The following is a 20102-nucleotide window of genomic DNA, read 5'->3' on the forward strand; positions in this document are numbered from 1 at the left end:
ATAAGCATATCTTTATGTTACCCCTCCCCCATGTTGTCCTCACCCCTTTGGAAATTCCCTTCTTACCTATCAAACTCAGAAGATTTTAGAAACTACCTCACCTGTAAGTGGAACAACTATTTAGACGACAATATTGGTCACTGGGATACCCCAATTCTGTTTTGGGAGCGTCCAAAGTAGTGATGCGGGGCCATATTATCAGCTACCTTGCTAAAAAACGACGAGAAGAAAGAGCTCGCTATGCTTCTTTGCAGAGAACTATGGCCTCGGCTTTTCAGGCGTATGTGGATGGGCCTAGTGATGAAACGTTCTCATCATATAAACAAGCCCGCCGTCTCTTAGAGTCTTATCTTTTGTCCCAATCCAAGTCTAAGTTAGACTTTGTTAAAAACAAATATTTTAGGTGGGGAAACAAGCCGAATAAATTACTCGCAAATATGGCCAGGCCTAAACAAAGAAAAACTTTTATTCACTCTCTTAGAGATCAATCAACAGGATCCTACTTTGCTCGTCTCACAGACATTACCTCACATTTTTACTCTTATTATGAACAACTATACAGTTCTGAAAGTGTAGATATTGCTAGGCAAGATTGTTTACTGAATAGTACTTGTCTTCCTAAATTGTCCCAGGACCAGGTGGATTGTTTGGAGGAGGATATATCGATGGAGGAACTTTTGGAAACCATTTCAGGTCTGGGCTCTCATAAAGCTCCAGGTCCTGACGGTTTTAGTGGTGAGTACTATAAGATGCTGCGCCAGGAAGTGTCCCCCATTTTGTTGGATTTATATCGTTTAATACATAGACAATCCCCTCCATACCCATCATTTAACTCCTACCATACTATTTGTTTGCCCAAACCCGATAAAGACCCCCAGTTGGTGGCCTCCTATCGACCTATATCCCTGCTCAATGTTGATTTCAAAATTCTGGCAAAGATTATGGCTAATAGATTACAATCTATTCTTCCTAATTTATTGACGTCACACCAACTTGGTTTTGTAAAAGGTAGACACTCAGTCAAGGGCATTCGGTCAGCAATAGCGGCTACTGTTATTTCTTCTCAAGATATATCTTCCTCCAATCTGTTGCTAAGTCTTGATACACACAAGGCCTTTGACACCGTTCTTTGGCCCCATTTATTCGCAATTTTGGCACGTAGAGCCTTTGGAAAGGATTTTATTAATTTAATATATTACTTCTATAACTCCCCACAGACCAATTTTTTAATTAATGGCTTACTGGGAGGTGTGATGAGATTACATAGAGGCACTAGACAGGGGTCTCCAATGTCCCCTCTTCTGTTTAATTTATCATTAGACCCCCTACTTCGTCTTATTCAGCAGGATTCTTCTATTAAGGGTAATAGGATAGGTACTAATGAACTAAAGGTGACAGCGTTCGCAGACGATGTGCTCCTATATCTGTCTCAACCCAAAAATTCTATAACTTATCTATTATCTTTACTTAGAGAATTCGGGGATATTTCTGGACTTTGGGTAAACTCGGAAAAATCTATAGCTTTATATCTACGGCCGGGGTTCATTCGCCCACGGTGGCATGCTACTGTACCTTTTAACTGGGCGAGGGGTTGTTTTACATACCTGGGAGTTCAAATAACTAAAAATCCCTCATCCCTATATTATACTAATATATCAAGGGCTATTAAAACTCTGCTTGGGGTTCTAAATGGTTGGGGGCATCTTCGGCTCTCTTACCTGGGACGGGCTAGCTTGCTTAAAATGGTAGCGATTCCTCGTTTACTATACCTGTTCCAATCATTACCGCTACTGCTGTCTCAAGAGGACGTTAAAAAACTTAACGCATCATTTGTTAAGTTTATCTGGAATAATAAGCGAAGTAGAATTGGTCTGATTCGGCTCCAACAATGTAAATCTAACAGGGGAATTAATTTCCCAAATATCGTCCATTACAACCATTCTGCTTTATTGCGCCATTTACGAGATTGGTTGAATGGCACATCTATATACACTGATTTAACTCTAGATTATAATATGTTAAGAAATTATCTTCCGATCTCATTTTTACATCTTCATGACTGTGAGGTTACCTTAGACCAAAAATCTAACCCTCTCTTATGGACCACACGCAGGATATGGCATATAATAAGGCATAAACAGGGATTAAATTTCCATAAAACTCTTTTTGTCTCCCTACATCGAAACCCAGATTTTCAGCATGGAAGTGCTACATTTCCCTTTTCAATGTGGGCTGTCCGGGTTATTAGGTCTGTGCGCTGCCTGGTGGATTCCGATCTTAGAGGTCCTCTCACGTTCCATAGGGCGGTAGAGAAATTTGAGTTTTTATCTTGTTTTCCCTTTGCTTATTACCAAACACAACATTATATAAAGCAAGTAATTAAATACTTCTCAAAAAAAGATTGGGTCAATAATTTAGATGCCCTACTATCAGTTCCTCCACCTTCATGTAAAGCGATATCCCACCATTACTTATTTTTGAGAGATAGCTTAGATTACAACACTCTTCAAACTGGTTTGCCCTTATGGTTGTGTCAATTCCCCCAACTAACACCTGATATTTTACTTAAAAATTTATATGACTCTTGTTGAATTATCTCTGCTAGCTCTTATCAAGAATAATTTTTAAATGTCTACCACAGAACGTATATTAGCCCACATCGCAGCTTCCTGATGGGATCCTCGACTTCACATGCATGTCGACGTTGTGGAGAGGACAATGCGGATATTTTTCATTGTCTGTGGTCTTGCTCTTTGATTAGAATATTTTGGCTGAGAGTTCGCAAATATACTATGGATAATTTAGTTAACTTTGTGCCATTTGACCCCTTATGGGCAGTATTGGGTATTTTTCCCCAAGATCAACACATAACAAAAGGTTGTCGCAAACTACTGTTGGCGGTTAGCGCGGCAGCTAAGAAAACCATTTTACAGGTGTGGAATCAGCCAGGTACACCTCCCTTTTCACTATTTAAAGAGAAGTTATATTATTTATTTCAAATGGATTGGGTGGAGGCTTCTTTGGACAAAGAGTCTAGGGTGGAAATTTTTTTGAAATATGGGAGAGCTATATCTCTGCACTCCCGTAATCACTCAACAACTTCTCATTAAATGTTTTTCTTCTTCTTCGTGGTACCTCTTACGTCTGCTTGACAGTGATCCTCCAGTGGTTCCATAATGATATCCCACACGACGCACCCTTCACTTATATTATTTACAATGTTTCAAAAAAGTCATTTTATTTTCAATATACTGTTATTTATGTATTATATCGTATATGTTCTGATATTTTGATTGCATCAAATTGAAAATGTCTGTCAATCTATATCCACAAATTTGTCTTCTTTCCGACTTAATGTTGACTTGAATCATTTGTCTATATGTCTCTGATTCAATAAAAAAAATTTGAAAAGAAAAAAGTTCATAAATCACAGATACTGTCCCTGGTATTAGTCCAATGGTCCTTTAACCTAGTTATGAGACTTCCTCTTGATGTAAGTGAAGTTATGGTTGTACCACAAATTAGTATTTGTATATTCCAGGTTAAATTAGAGTAAAGTTCATGCAAGTATCTATGCTGATGCCTGGCATAAAAATAAACTTTTACAATGTCAGTATATAATATCCTGTGGGATTATTCATGTAAAAGCCGTAGAACAAGGCAGTGTGCCTGTATAAGATTTGAACTCCTCTTGTGGCTGTAGAATTTTCTTGGAAACTTTGTTATAGTCTGCTAAAGTAATGAGCAATTACTCTCCTAAATATCCACTTGTTACACTGTAGCTTTTGCTGTTCCCAATATACTGTAGTAATACTCAATACGTAGTTATAGTGCAACTGTCTCTGAGATTCCTCTGGCTCAAGTTACACTGTGTTCAGGTACTGTTTTAGACCCTGGATTAACTCTACAGAATGTAATTAGAGGTTTCCTCTGATATAGTCTAAAAGGTATATATCTATAGTTTCTCTGGTAGGAAGTTTGTTAATTGCTCCTCTTAGACAAATGTCTATGTAATTATACAGCTGTGGTAGCACCACTAGTAGATAAATCCTCTAGTGCTCCTTATGATCCTGGGATATAAGCTCCTGTCCCTATAGAGCCTCTTTGCTGCCACTAGGGATATCTGTGTCTGTGTGAGTGCCAGGTATTAATTACTCACAGCCCGACCAGCACTGCTGGTGCCGTCCATCTAACACTGGAGCTGCCTCACCTCTCATTGGCTGCACGCCGGACCGGCTCCCAATCAGCGGCATATAGCAGCAGTCATTGATGGCCCTGCAGCCGCTGTGCATAGCTGTGCGCCGGCTCACCTCGCAACAAGCGCCACCAGGCAATAGCACTACCGCCTCCTCCGGCAGGGAACGCTCCCACCGGTGCGGGTCCCTCCGCTCCTCTTCCGGGACCGCCTGCAGCGACGCCGCCTCTCCTGCTAGACAGGGTGAGTACCGCTGTCTCACCTTCTTCCCCAGCTCCGGCTGGGCTCCCTCTCTGGCTCTGCCCCCCTGCAGCTCATCGCTGCCCGGGTCACAGGAGAGCAGGCACTGGAGGGAGGGATCAGGAGACTGCCTGTCAGCTGCTGCTAACAGCTGTTATATATCCTCCCTCTCACCGGATCCGCTTTTCCTGAGAGGAACCAATTCACTCCCACCTATATTACTCCGCCCATTTTCCTCCAGTACATCCAACACACTGTAGCACATCTTCACCAGAGATAAAAAAGTACCACATAAATTGATATGTTAATACATTAATCATGAATTGTGACTATATATATATATATATATATATATATAATCTCCTCAAATTGTACATTTATAAATATTACATAGATTTATAAGTACATTTCTTATTTTAACCCGGGTTAACTAAAGCATCAGATGAAAGACACATCATGCTTACTTCCCATCTAAATTGGATGTCCAGCAATGCCATCATCTCAGAACTAATGGAAACCAGTGGGACACAGGTACACCCATCTACTGCCAGAGGAGTCTGGACAGAAATGGTCTTCATGTAAGAATTGCGGCTAAAAAGCCATACCTTCAACATGGAAACAAGGCCAAGCGACTCAACTATGCATGAAGACAAAGTAACTGGGGTGCAGAAAAATGGCAGCAGATGCTCTGGACTGAGGAGTCAAAAATTTGGCTGTAACAGAAGGCAGATTGTTCAGCAAAGGGCTGGAGAGCGGTACAATAATGAGTGTCTGCAGGCAACAGTGAAACATGGTGGAGGCTCCTTGCAAGTTTGAGGCTGCATTTCAGCAAATGGAGTTGGGGATTTGGGGCAGGATGCAGTAACACAATGCCGGACATCGCATTTGTACCAATGACATATGCGATCAGTACAGCAAAGGACAGCTCTTCCGATAAGAGCTGTCCTTTGCGATCTGTGCCGCCTCGTGGACTTCCGGGTTTATGACCCCGGAGTCCATCTGTGCATGCGCAGTGTGATGTGGTGTGCGCAGGGCATGCTGGGAGGGATCCCTCATAGCAGCTCAATGTGGTAGAAGCCCACACGCTTCTATAGAATAACGCCAGGTTTTGGAGCCCGGCGGCCAGAAGAGTGATGCATATGGAAAATGCGGTAAACAGGGATTTTACCGCATTTTTTGTTTACTGCATCCCACCCTTGGTCAGGATTATTGGTGTTCTCAATACTGAGAAATACACGCAGGTACTTATCATGCAATATTATCAGGGAGGCATCCAATTGGCTCCAAATTTATTAGGCAGCTGGACAACGACCGCAAACATACTATTCTTATTAATTAGACCTCTATCACCTATTCTTTTTCAAAATGAAAACTCTAGATCACATTTAACCTTTATTTTCAACTGCCTCCTTATCATTAAGTCAGTGTTTTACTAGACTACTTCTGATCATTCTGGTAGGGCACCTTTTTTTTTCTAATAAAGTAATACCCAATCCTATTCTGTATCTGTTATAGTTAGCATCCCTTACCTATTGCAGCTGATAGGAATTTAGTGATTTACCCCTTTCTCCAATAAGACCAACCTGGGATGATCCATATTTCCCCCCTGGCTCTTTGTTATTCCTCTAGTAAGGAATTAATAACAGGTAAGAAGCTAATAATTTACTTTATCTAGAGGGCAAAATGAAAATCTATTTGTTCTCTTCTGGAGAAATGCAAGATCTTCCAAACCTTATGCCATTCAAGCAGGGGTGTATCTATGGGTCCGAGCGCCCCTGCCAAACTAAGGGACTGGTGCCCCTCTCCAATGACTGCTTCTATTTAAAAAAAACAAACAAACAAACACACTGGGGGTAGTTTAATTCACACACGTGAAGAAATAGGGAGAGTATAATTTTTATTTCTCTTTTTAATATATATATCTTTTATAGAACTTACTCTATTAGAAACCACTATATATAAAATTTATTTATGCAAAAAAACACAGGAAAAGATTGAATCAAAAACAAACAAAATGCATTATGGGTAACAATTTACATATATTCAAATTGGGCTATTTATACTGCAATACACTTTTTAACAACTGATACTTACACTCCACCATTAATTTACTGGGATGATAACTCGCATGAAGCTTTTATATTATCCCACATAAGAACGAAGACAGTCCATATGGATCATGTCTTATTCCCAACATGGAATAACCACAACCTACAAAGATCATAGCCAGTCCACCAAACTGAGGAAAAGATAAATTTGTTACACTTATACTGGGGGTAGTTCAATTTACATGCCTGTAGTAATAGGGAGATTATATATATATATATATAATTTTTTTTTTTTCCAGTTATTACACTTACTACATGAAAAGCACTGTTTATTAATTTCTATATGTCAACAACACAGGAAAAGAGGGCATCAATAACAAACAAGATGCATTGTGGGCAAGATAATTTGCATATATGCAAATTACCTTGCGAATAGAGTCTTGTGATTGATGTCGTGCTTGCACTCTTTTCCTGCACAGTTGACATATTGGAATCAGTGAGTGGTGATTGGTATGTGCTGGGTATTGTGGGGGAAGAGATATATTAGGGATAAAAATAACAAAAATTTACTCTCCCTAATTTTAAATGTTTCTGATATAAAAGGGACATATAAGAAGGCTAATACATGCTAGCAATCAATGGAGAACACTGGTAAGAGCAGGGGAGACAAAAGGAGACCAGGGATCTTTGCTTTGCAGCAGCTGACTGCAGGACATTACTAAGAGCAGAGGAGACAGGAGATAATGTGCTAGTGATGTCGGGCTGAAATGAGAGCCCCCCCCCTTTGCTGGCGCCCCTGGCAAGGGCCATCCAGGCCAATAGGAAGATACGCCCCTGCATTCAAGTGTATTTGTATTAGAATCCTGGCATAAAGTCATTATTTTAGTGCTTTAAAATCTGCTACATACAGTATACCTAATGCCGAGGTATTATGGAAACAAGACATTATACAGATGACAGCTTCTATGTTTAAATTCATGACAAGTTTATCCTGCGTTACCTAGATTCCATAAGACACATCCATCTTACTCTTCCTATATTTGGTGGTAATGGCCCAAGATATCAAATGTATAGATGGTAATACAGTACATGATAGGTTTGCCCAGATATTGGTTATTAAGTTTAACTTTTTCCCCCCATGGTCTGCTCTTTTCCTCCCCATACCCAATTCACTTTCTAACAATGATAACACCATTATATGTTCTACTACATTACAAGGGTAAATCCATCATGAAGTTTATACTATGAACAATTAGGTATGACATACTTAAATGGCAACAGAAAGTGCAAAACACTACTTTCCCCTTTATTTCCACCTTTCCATTTTAGCTTTCTCATGCCCCCCTTTTCCTAATTACCTTATCAGTTTATACTGTACTAGTATAAAAAAAAAAATATATATATATTCAAATTGACATGGTTATACTTTGTTGATTTATTGAACATTTTCTTGCTCATTTTATACTGTTAGTATATGTTGTCATTCCAAACTAAAGAAAACAAAAACATGATTCACAAATCAAAAATATACACTCTATCACTATAATGCGTGTTACATTAGCACTTAATGAATGATCAAGATCCAACAGCTCCAGTTATACATATCATCTTTGAGCACCTTTGTTCTACTGAGCACAGTAGATTTGTAGCATTACTTACTATAAGTGTTTTTCATCATCATCATACAGTTGTGGAGTAAGATCTTTTCAAAACAATCATTTGCTATGTTTTGCAATTAGTTGCCTTAAAGCATCAATGTGCTCTAGAGGAGCATTAATAACATCGACCACACTGATCCTGCGTGGGTCATATATACAATCTTCTTCTAATCCACTATCAACCATGCCACAATTTGGCGGCACCCACGCACAGTCATAGCCGTCATCATGCCAAGTAAACTGCAATGGGTGACCTTGGCAATCAATCTTCTTTACTTTTCCCACCTTTACATAGAGCTTCAAAACCACTTTCTGCTCAGTTGTATTTATTGGATACCTTTGAGCCTTATCTGGATCTCTACTAACATAGACGCCTCTCCCCAGCATCCCTGTGTCAGAGACTTGGAATCCCTCTTTGATGATATTATAGGCTGCAGTTACAGTTGTCCCATGATACATATAGTAATGTCGTCTTCCAGGATACTTCTGTGCCATCTCTTCAAGAAGCTTTAAGATACAGTAAATATTCCAAAATAAAAATGTAGAAATAAAGTTTGTTTTGTTAATCTGCAAAAAATATAAAACCATTTTTGAAACAATTCAGTTTAATTGGTGGTGGCGTATAATAGGTTAAAATCATAATATTTAAGATAATGTATCCTACTAGAAGTCATTTAGATGTAAATATTGTGGAAGAGACTTGTTATTATTGGGACCTATTAATTACATTTTAGAGGGTCACCGCAAATTCTAAGTTTGTAACTCGTCACTAACAGGGCCATTCACTGCGATAAATATGCCCCTATATGAGATTAGGAAGAAAGGAAAAATGAATGCTATAGCATGCGGTCTCCCTGCCAAACTGGTCAGCCCAGGGCTGGAATCCCTCGTAAAAGTTGTGATCCCCCCAAAAAATGGGGTCACTACTCCTGAGGGACAACCTCACCCCACACCCCTGGGCTTTGGGGATGATCAATAAATAATTAAAATATTGTTCTTTAATGGCAGCCTGCAAGTCGCAGCAAGCCTGCCCTGATATGATGGCACTTGTAGAACCAGAAGTGCCAGCATGCCCAGATATTAAGGGCCTGCTGGTACCTATAGTTTGCCTGTAACGATAATATAACACACATTGACAAAATCCATCAAGCAGGTCCTCCTAGTTTCATGCAACATCCACAGGTTTTACAAAACAACAATTATTGGCCCTGTAAAAGGGCTGTGCCACAGTGTGACCAGGTCACTCGCTGTCACTTCATAGAATTGGCAGTTTGGCTGAGAGTTTGGGAGTGGCGCTCTGAGCCAATCAGCGCTTCCTCATTTATTTCTATGGAGTGTCCTTGAATTACTCAGTCACACTGCCTTCACAAGGCAAGTCTGTTTATTATTTTTTCAAGACCCATGGATGCCTACATGGCTAGTATTAGAGCCAGATTTACAGATACATATATGAACTCAAGGGTTCATGTGGCGTTATACAAAGGTGCAGAAGTATATACACTATAGTGCTTGAAATTTGGTGTGTTTTGATCAGGGGTATGCAGAAAGCGTAGATAAGGAGGCAGTGACTCACCTACTAGAGTTTTGACTATAAAAATTAATTAAATTTATGAAAACACTACAAAGATGATATTTATAATATTTTATTTAAATGTCCTATAATTGAAGAGATTGGGATCCAAGGATATTGTGAGTATGAATTTGTGTTGGGGTGGGGGGTTTGGAAGGTGTATTTTCAATAAAGCTATAAAATATTCAATGTGAGTCCAGTCTTTCTTGAAATATTTTCTTTACAGGCGGACTACAGGTGCCAGCGGGTCCTTAATGCTTCCACAAGTGCTATCATGCTGAAGCAGGCTTGCTGGAACTTGTAGGCTTCCTGTAAAGAATATTATAAACACTTTCTTTACAATTACCCCAGCAACCCACTAGCAAAGGGTGACTGGCTGTCCCTTGAGGGTCACGATTTTCCTGAGCTGTCCGGTTTGGGGCTGGTTAACAATATGACAGGGGGACCTCATGCTGTGTGTCTCCCTGGTATAGCATTATCCCGCTGAAAGTAGGGGGGACCACATGCCATTTTTTCCAATACCAGCCCAGACAGAGGTGTGGGCCTTGTTATGATCTGGGGGGGGGTGACACTTATTTAACTGTTTTGCTGCTCCTAGCCTGGTGGCTCTCACAGGCAGCTTTTAGCAGTAGCGGTGTTTATTTGGACTGTCAACATTTCGGTCCTGTCGACATTTTGGTGTGTATATGTATTTAAATGTCAACATTTTGAGCGTCTACATTTTAAGTGTTGACATTTTGGGGTATATTTACTAGAGAGAGTTTAGAAGAGACATTGCCCAAAGCAACCAGATTCTACTTAAAATTTAACTAGCACCGTCTAGAAGATAATATCTAGAATCTGATTGGTTGCTATGGGCAACATCTCCACTTCTAAAAACTCTCACTTTAGTAAATATACCCCTTTGACTCTACATATTGATTGTTGTCATACAGTCTATGTCTGCATTTTGGTTGTATAATATTGTACCTGTTGACATTATGGTGTCTACATTTTGACTGTCCAAATAATCTACCCTACCAGCATACAGTGCTTGTTATGAACAGTATAGCTAGGCACCTGCATAAGTCAGCTATCCAGTTTGAGCATGTGCTGTGGAACTGAAATACAAGATTTAGGCTTCCAGTACCACAAAAGTAAATAAATAAAAATAATAAAATATTTTTTCCCTGTTGTCTGACATCTCAGGATGGCTATAAACCAACAAGAACTGCTGTGGTAAAAGTACCACAGCAATATATAAAAGGCAATCTTGCAGCCAGAGGTGGGTTAACAATAGCAGTGTTATCACTGGCATTATACCTTTGAAGTGAGTTTATCAAAATGACTTTTCACCCTTTAATAAATTAGTCCCTTCGTGAAAGCAAAATCTTCATTGATTAGTCCTCGACCATCAATTCTCAGAGTATATTAGTATAAGCACTAGTGGGGTTGTAAGCTTGATGAATAAGAACATTTTGTAGATCATAGAATTGTGCTCACCTGTTATGCTCTGGTTCAGTTGTATGGTGCTGGGCACAGTTGTGCCTCTGTTTGTCCATGTCACTTCTGTTAGGCAGTCATCGGCAGAAAGAGAAAAGAAAGGCATTAAGAGGGGAGAGGGTCTGGTGCAAGGCGAATGTGGGTGGTAATAAGGGAAGATGAAAGGAGGAAGGTGATGGAAGACAGAATGAGTGAGAAAAAGACAGGTACAATTTATTTTGATGCAGTCAAACAATTGAGTGGCTCTAGCAGAAAGAAGCACATAAGTAGATTGGGGGTAGGAGGGGGGGCTCGCAGTTGCAGTATGAGACACTCCCCTAAACAGCTGCAACAGGTCTGCGTTGCTTGCTGCAACCCCTAGTTACCTGCCCCAAATGCCAATAATATTTGGTAGGTGCTGGCTCAAATCAGCCAATATTGGATCATAGAAAGCACATGCCCTTCTGCCACACAGTACAGCCGGCCCCTAGTCCAGGCACAGGAAGTGTGGCAAGTCTGCTGGATGGATGATCTGATTAACAGCACAGAATGCACGTTGGCCCAGTCAAAAGGCAGCAACTGCAAGGTGACCAAAGGCGAAGCCTGCAAAATTGGGAGGAAGAGGTGACAGTCTCTGCTACTATACAAGCTAGGCTGGTGGGGAAACCACTTCTGCTCATGGAGCATCAAGCATGTCCACTGTGAATGTCTGCCAGGACCCACCTAACATTACCGAAATTCTATTCTCATCCCCCTGAATGTTACAGAGTTTACCCCTAAAGTTACGCATAACCCAGGTTGAGAGCAATGATTGTAAACTAAAGTAAACATAAAACATATTTTTCCAATTGACTGAGAATCTGATACTTTGTAATTCCTTTACAGACCTCTCAACTAACCTCTTTTATATGTTGTTGTAGCATTACTTCCTTCCAGACTATTGGAATCCCTGCTTAACAAAAAACAAAACAACAAAACCACAATTACTATAAGAATAAACAAATGGCAGCTTTATTGTGAAGGTCTCCCTAGAACCCACACCACTAACTAATTCATATTGTCAATGTCACATCAGGTGCTATGTACAGTACACCCAACACTGGGAAACCCTGAGTGAGACTAGAGCTTTGAAACCAGGATTCTAGCTCTAATGGATCTTTGAATACTATGGAGTAAAATTTACTAAATGTCGGTTTAGGCTTCAATTACAAATTGATGGGCTTCGTCCGCTGTTTGGGACATGAAAACAGCATTTAAAAAGAATCGGTTTTGGCCGTCATTTGAAATCTGCCGGCAATGCCCATCAGTTTTTGGAGTAGAGTCAGTTATTGGTTTACAATTCTCCGATTGAACCCCCAGCCTTTACAATGATAGCCGCTTTAAAAATACAGGAAGACATAGGAGCTCCCGCGTTGGCACCAGATCCACCCTATGACAAACCCCACAGTGCATAAAAAACCCCGTCTGCAACTCTCCTCCATCCATATTGAAAAGGGACTGTATTAGATCTATAAAAACAGCCATAGAATGTTAAAAGGTACATAGAAATATACAATATGAGGACACCGCTATGTGACATTACAGCTACAAACTACAGCTAATATTCACATATTGAGGCAATCATTGTGGACTACTGATTTTTACCATCTGGAGAGTCACCTACAGACAAGATAGCATAGCTAGCAACAATGATTTCTAAACAGACTAATATTCCTCTGGCTCCTTTAGGGATAATATAATACAAACGGTTTAGAACTATAACATCTGTTCCCCTTCAAATCCCAGCAGATTTCTAGTATAGAAAATGCATGCACCTTTATATAGCCAGACTAATACTTACCAGGCTGTGAAGGAGATTAACGATTGCCTACACTACCTGCAGGAGAAAAATAAATCCATCTAGATACAGATGTCTATATCTCTACTATATAATTAGTCTTACTCAACTGTGGTTATTGTAAACAACTAATGCTCTGTGTGTAACCTATAAAGGGAAAGTGAAAGGAGGTTTCAGTCATTACAGCTGTTTCTAATATTACCTTAGGAATACTACGACAGCTGTCATACAATACATCACTTCTGTCAGCTAAAGGATCTGAACTGTTATTGGACCGACATATTAAAAGATCTAACTATTTTTAAATAAGAAATTAACCATTCATGGATAGTTTTAACTTTTAATTAAACCATTAAGTCAGGGGCGTTTCAAGAGAGGAGGGGCCTGTGTGCAGACTCAGTGCGGGCTCTCCTCTCCGCAGCAGTCCCGCGGTGATGCATTGGCAGTAGATTCCGGCTTAGGCACATATTCAGTTTGGAGCGAAAAGTCCGTTGCAGGACTTCTGCGCCATCTTTGCCGCTTCTCTGCATGAAAAAGTATCGCGTCTCCTCGCGTATCCAATTCCAAATCGCCGAAAACGGGACGCGCTGAAAGTCAAACAGGCAAAAAGTCCTGTCGTTTGAGGAAATCAGCCCGACACCCCCCAAAAGATGCTCTAACATGGGGGATCACTATGGGTACCCCCAAATAGCCCTGCTGAAGGGATTTTGGGTTTTTAAAATGGTCTCAATAGGCGCAATTTTGCGTCTTCCAGCAAGTGGTAAAGAACAGCATTTTGCAACTCTTTCTGGGAAAATAAGTATTCCCATCAAATTTGGGGTACATGAAAATGGGTGCAAGCATATTTTAAAGTTGCTAAAAGTAAAGCATTAAAAAGCGCAAAAAAACGCACCTTCAGCAAACACCTGCAATCAAAAATACACCTCCCCCATACTTGCAGACTCCCCAAATGCTAGTTTTTGAATTTGTACCCCCACTTTGATTTTTTCGCCCCTTTTTTTCAAAGTGCTTTTTTGGGGTGTCCTTTGTGGGGTTTTTTTATGCAGTTAGCGTCAGGGGGGTGTCCAAAGGGTGCAGAGTGGTTCCAGCAACGTTTCACCCCAAAATCCCAATTCTGCACTTTTTTCCGCCGGGTGTTCATAGGCGAAACTTTTTTGCCTATTACATTGCATTATCGTGCCGGCGAAAAGACATTGAGATTGAATACGGGGATAAATGAAAATCGGCGAAAAATTACGTCAATCGCCAAAAACTCCTTTTCGCTCCAAATTGAATACGGCCCTTAGTACCAGAATCTACTGTACATGCGCGGGTCTTCAGGAAAATGCATGCACAGTTTTTCTGGGGACAGCAGTACTGCGGCAGTTCCTGGGAAACGGCCTCCGCCATTTTCCCAGTAATTTTTTGTTGCTCTGCAGCGCAGCACTTAGGAAAGGTAAGTATAAAGAGTAAATGGGTGCAGGGTGGGCCCCCCTGGACCTAGGGGTCCGCGTGCACTGCACACCCTGCACCAATTATAGATATGCCCCTACATTAAGTGGATAGTATACTACCAAGCTGAAATAAAAATAAATAAAATAATTTACACATCTCCACACATACACTGAAGTACCAAAAGTAATGGAATAGCAGTATGTAAGGGTAGGTGACATCACCATGCTGCAACATCTTGAAAATGCTCAGACCTGCATCATTTGTAATCTAACATCTCATGAGTCAGTATGAAAACAAGCTAGGTTTCTCTGACTAATGGGACATTCCATTTTCGAAGTTGTGCGGACACTCAACATTCCTCGGTTTACTGTGTCATGTGTGTACTGGGAATACCTCATGGAAGGCTTTCCCACCCACCATGGAAAGCACAGTGGCCAACCACGGGTGTTTAGTGACCAGTGGAATCTGGCCAGAATTGGCTGTGGTAACAGACAAGCGACACTGGCTCATATCACATCTATATTCAATACAGGCGGTACCAGACGCGTATCCAGCTTGTCAGTGCATCATTCTTTAGATTCCATGGGATATGGAAGCAGAAGACTCACCAGAGTGCCCCTGTTAACACTACAACATCAGAGACAGCTCCTTACTTGGGCTTGCGACATCGCTAATTGAACCCTGGAGGACTGGCAACATGGGGCATGATCTGATAAGTCATGGTTTCAGCTGTTTGAGGCAGATTGTAGTGTTCGGGTGTGGTACAGATCCCATGAGGTCACGGTCCCCACTTGTCAACAAGACACTGTGGTGGTGGTTCCATAACGGTGTTGGGAGTGTTCACATGGCATGGGTATGGTCCACCTGAACAGGTCATTGACTGTATCCCCAACATTGCATTGCTTGATGACCATTCACAGCCCTTCATGGACTTCATGTATCCCCATAATGATGTAATATTGTAGCAGGATAACGCACTGTCTGATCGGTCCAGAATTGGTTCGAGGAGCATTCTGGAGAGTTCCGACGAATAGCGTGACCACCACATTTGCCCGACATGAACCCAATTGAGCATTTATGGGATGTGGTGGAGCGGTTCATTCGCATCCAAGATACTGCACCTACACATCAGGGAGCTGTGGGAAGCTATCGAGATGGCATGACTCAGCAGCTCTCCAGAAGTATGCTGTCCACTTGTGGAATCAATGCCACGTTGAGTTGCTGCACTTCACTGGGCTAGAGGGGGGTCATAAACAATACTAGGCATCTATCCCATGCATTTTGACACTTCAGAGTGTGTGCAGGGCCGTAGAGAGCGCCGCCAGGCCCAGGTAAAGAGGGGGCATGACCTAGTCACGAGAGGCGTGGTCAGGCCCCCTTGAGAAGAAGGAAAATAAATTAAAAAAAACAAAAAACTTTTGGGGCCGCGATCGCTCTTCCCCTCAGGCATAGGAGATTGCTGTGGCTGCTCAGCCACGAGCAGAGCCCCACTGCATCCCGGCACACAGGTGCTGCGAGGGATAGAGGTGGGGGGGGTGGCACCAGGCCCCTCTGGAAGCCCAGAGCGTAAACTGTACCGCTCCCCCTCTCGGCGCCCCTGAGTGTGTGTAATATGTTTGTATAAAGGGTCAGGTTTTGCTAAAATAGCTGATGGGGTCCTGGAAAATAACTTAGGTTACAGTAGAGTTTTTTTTTTGTGCTGCTGAAACCAGTGGGGGCCTACATAGGACAAAGACATGATTCATTTGATTTGTTAGCAATAAATTGGAGAGAGGTGGATGGGGGTATTTTTATATAATAAAAATTACAATATTTGGTGTGTACTATTTTGTACTTTTTTTAAACACAGGAGGACTACAGGTGCCAGTGAACCATTGATGCCCAGGTTTTATCATGCCCCGGGGCCTTACTAGGACTGGTAGTCCACCTGTTAAGAGCAATGTTAATACTACTCTATTACCTCCGCACCCAAGGTGGTCCCCACTACCCTAGGGATTCCAGTCCAGGGCTGGTTGACATTATGGCAGTCAGACACCTAGGGGCCTAGCTAGACCTTTGGGGGCCTCATAGTAAAATTTCTGTTTTACCTACCCTGGCTGTTTCAGCCTGGTGCTGGTTAATGAAAAATAAGGGGGACATGACAATTTCTATTTTTACTATTAGCCTAGATTAAATAATGCAGGGCTGGCTATGAAGGGTGGGGGGGATTTTTAAACAGTTACACTATTTTCTGTACTATTCAAGCCTGCAAGGATCTTAGAAATCTGTGCAGCGCTTACAATACCATGTTCAAGGGGCAAGTAGTTTCAGTGGGATTGCAGTGGTTTCTAAACTTTTGCCTTAGTAAATCTGTGTTTTCTATTCTAACATTGATTGTTCTTCTCTTCTATTCCACTAAATGATTTTTCAGTGGTTTTATGGCAGGTTTGAGTATAGTAAATCTTGAATATGCAATCCCGCTGGTAAACAGCTTCACAACTGCCAGGATTTCAAATGCACCACTTAGTAAATATACTTACAGTACAAGTCTGTTTAATTGCCTGTCTTGGCAGTTAGCCATAATATACAGGGTGGGGCATAAAGATCTCCCACATTTTGAAGGGGCAAAAAAAATAAATAAATAAAAATATGAACAAAGCCATCTAGGAAAAAACTGATTTTATTTCTAAAAAGTGCATAAGGTTTTTTTTTTTTTTTTAAACGGGTATTAAAAATATCAGAAAAATGGTGACTCCAACACTTCAACATACCGGTCTGAGGTCACAGTTACTGTTACACCACCTTCCTAAAAAAAAAATAAAAAAAAAAATATATGGGCTAATTAAAGTCGGCAACTGCACACCAAACAGTTACGCGAGGAGAGTGGAGCCGTCGTTCGTGGAGCTCATGAGGGTTATGTTCGGCCCAGTAGTGGAAATTCTGCTTGTTTACGGCTCCATTCATATGGAAATGAGCCTCATCAGTACTCAGAAGAAGAACTGCTGCAGCGGGAAGCTGTTCAAGAATTTGCACACTGTTGGCATGATCTCTCTCAGTTAATTCTTGAGCCATTTTTTTTGCAGCTTTAAATTGGCATGCAGAATCCTCCTCAAACTCAGACTTTATATCTCTAGTTCTATAGCATGCTTACGTGTAGAATGCTTTGGCGATTGCAGAATGGGTGCTCTTACTGCTGCCACATTTTCAGGAGTTCTAACGGTTCTAAGTGTGCCAGGCGATTTTCTTTATAGTATGGATCCAGTTGCCAGAAGTTTGGAAATCCAAAGCAAAACAGTTTTCCCGATCTGGTACAGATGCAGTTGGACCGAGCGAGAAGAGTGTATGGAACGCTCTCTGCATCGCTATCACAGAACGGTTGTTTTCATAATACAATGTTCACCGGTCCAAATCATGATGGATACTGAAACTGATAGAGCCTAACCTACAGAATGAGAACTGACCTGCCTCTACTACAACCCGCAAAGTGCCACCACCAAATGATAGAGATCTTTATGTCCCACCCTGTGTATAGGACATTAAGGCCTAAAGTTTATTTGCTGTAAAACTTCAGAAAAATGGTTAGGTTTTTGGCATTACTGTATCTATATTTTTCCCCATATGTTTGAAATGAGTCTGCAGCAGTCTATAGGTTTCTGGATGGTTCAAGGAGCTGTGGGTCATTAGTGGTAGCCTGAGGACCAGAGGCATGGGATAATAGTCAGCAGAGCCGGTCCTTGCCAAATAAGTGCCCTAGGCAAGCTTTTGGGTGGTGCCCCCCTCCCCGTGGGATCCTGAAAAGGGGTGTGGCCTCATGGAAGTGGCCCTCACCCAGTACCCCCTTATCCCATATGACCACTAAAGTCCTGAATGAGCCCCTGCCCAGAAGCTCATTCTGATTGTGTGACACCTCAGAGCCGGCAGATACTCACCATTAGCCGCCATCCAGGTGCCGCACCCCCGTAAACTGCGGCCAGCTGTTCTGCCGCTGTCTGCTCACTGTTTGCTGCTGCCAGGTTCGATCAGAGCTGACAGCAGAGCTCCGATCGTGGACGCTGTGCAGTGGCCGCTGCCAGAGTCTCAACCCAGATAGCAGCAGGTGCCCAGGCCGTGCCTGCACCAAACCTCGACCAGCCATATGCGGGCTTGGATGCCCCAAGGCATTTGCTTAGTTTGTCTATGCCTAGTGCTGGCTCTGGTAGTCAGGCTGCTTCTTGTGGCCTGCCGCGGTGTTATATTTATTCATGGGATTGCTGCTCTTTGGTTTACAAACAGATCAAATAGGATTGTATGATGGGTAACATTTGAATTCTTTATAAAGAACTAAAACCTGATATAGCATGGCAATTTGCCTCTCTGGCTACTGTGTGTCTTACATTTCGACTGTGAAATCAAAAAGGTATGGGCAGCACCAGAGGTTACTCTGTGATGGCAGCCTAAAAAGAAAAAAGGAGGATACTCCGGCACAGGAAGGGGGTAAGATACAAATTATTAACTTTTAACTAATGAGTTGAGTCTATAGGTCTGATCCAGATATGGACACTAATGCGATTGCTGCTGCATTTTCATACGTAACGCAGCTGCAAAAATATGCAAATGACTGCAAAGAGCACCAGAGCATAAAGACTCCCACTGCTGCCTTTTTACCTGCGTGTGACGTCACATACCTGCGTAAATATCGGGACCATTGATGCACATCTGACCAGCTGCAGACTCGGGAGCTCTCCTCTCACGCAGAGGGCTCTCATGCCTGTGAGGCCACGCCCCTTTTAGTTGGCGAGCAGCTCCGCAGCACGCACCCCAGTCCTCCCCACACCAAGTGTCACCACGGGGAGGGGAGTCACTCCTCGCAGTGGCTAATTTATGCACGCCCATATAACGGCATTGAAGAGTCAGGCACGCCTGGGTTTTTTCTGACCACCCCCCCAAACACTGACAGTCTGTTACTCACTTTGCTCTGAATCAGGCCCTTTGACCATATACTGTGGTTAGATCTTACTCACCCATATAAGGGGGAGCTAATCTGTAGGTTAGAAGAGTCCAAATTAATTATCATAGCTATTCTACAACTGGGTTACACCTTAGAACCATTAATAAAATATTTAATTTAATAATGGAGGAGATCCCTTTAGGTTCAGAACACATTCTATATATAGAAGTAGCATTAAAAATACAAAACAATTTCTGATATGGGCAAACATAATATTAAAACATATAAAATGTTTTCACTAGCAGTAAATTGATAAAATAAGAAATATTTAAAAAAAAAACCAGCATCAGTAAAATAACATCAGACATAAAATCAATATAATCCAAAAAAATAAAGCATAAAATAACTCACTTCTAGGTGTGTATTGGAGAGATTTCCCAGCACCAGCACCTGGCTGCTTCCTCAATCAGTTAAAGGTAAACAAATATAATGGGGAAATAAAAAAAGTCATCAAATATAAAGGCTAAAGCTGGCCACACATCTAAAGATTATCTGTCCAACCATCCAACTAGTTTATTGGCTGGAATGAAAATCTGGTAACATATGGGAGTAAATGATGATCAGTAATTTGCTCCTAAATGCCAGAAAACAGATGAAAATGGTCGTCAAACAAGTTTGTTAAATGTTTGATCTAAACTATTTGTTCAAACAACAGTTTTTTTTCCATTTTCCAGCATTTGGGAGCAAATTGCT

At 41.5% G+C, this 20102-nt stretch overlaps 1 long non-coding RNA gene across 2 annotated transcripts; it reads right to left on the minus strand.

The window, feature by feature from the left end:
- Window positions 1–7898: 7898 nt before the first annotated feature.
- On the minus strand, window positions 7899–19853 carry LOC148513788 (uncharacterized). 2 transcript variants are annotated; one of them, XR_015880141.1, is made up of 4 exons: window positions 19761–19853; window positions 12072–12121; window positions 11194–11259; window positions 7899–8648 (listed from the first exon to the last, which is right to left on the minus strand). It is a non-coding gene; the product is annotated as an uncharacterized LOC148513788 (long non-coding RNA). The 2 variants fall into 2 exon arrangements; XR_015880142.1 differs by having other exon boundaries at window positions 7899–8708.
- Window positions 19854–20102: the final 249 nt, after the last annotated feature.

The sequence above is a fragment of the Taudactylus pleione genome, unplaced genomic scaffold (genome assembly GCF_031769625.1).
Source record: "Taudactylus pleione unplaced genomic scaffold, aTauple2 ptg000270l, whole genome shotgun sequence".
In the NCBI taxonomy this organism is placed as follows: Eukaryota; Metazoa; Chordata; class Amphibia; order Anura; family Myobatrachidae; genus Taudactylus; species Taudactylus pleione.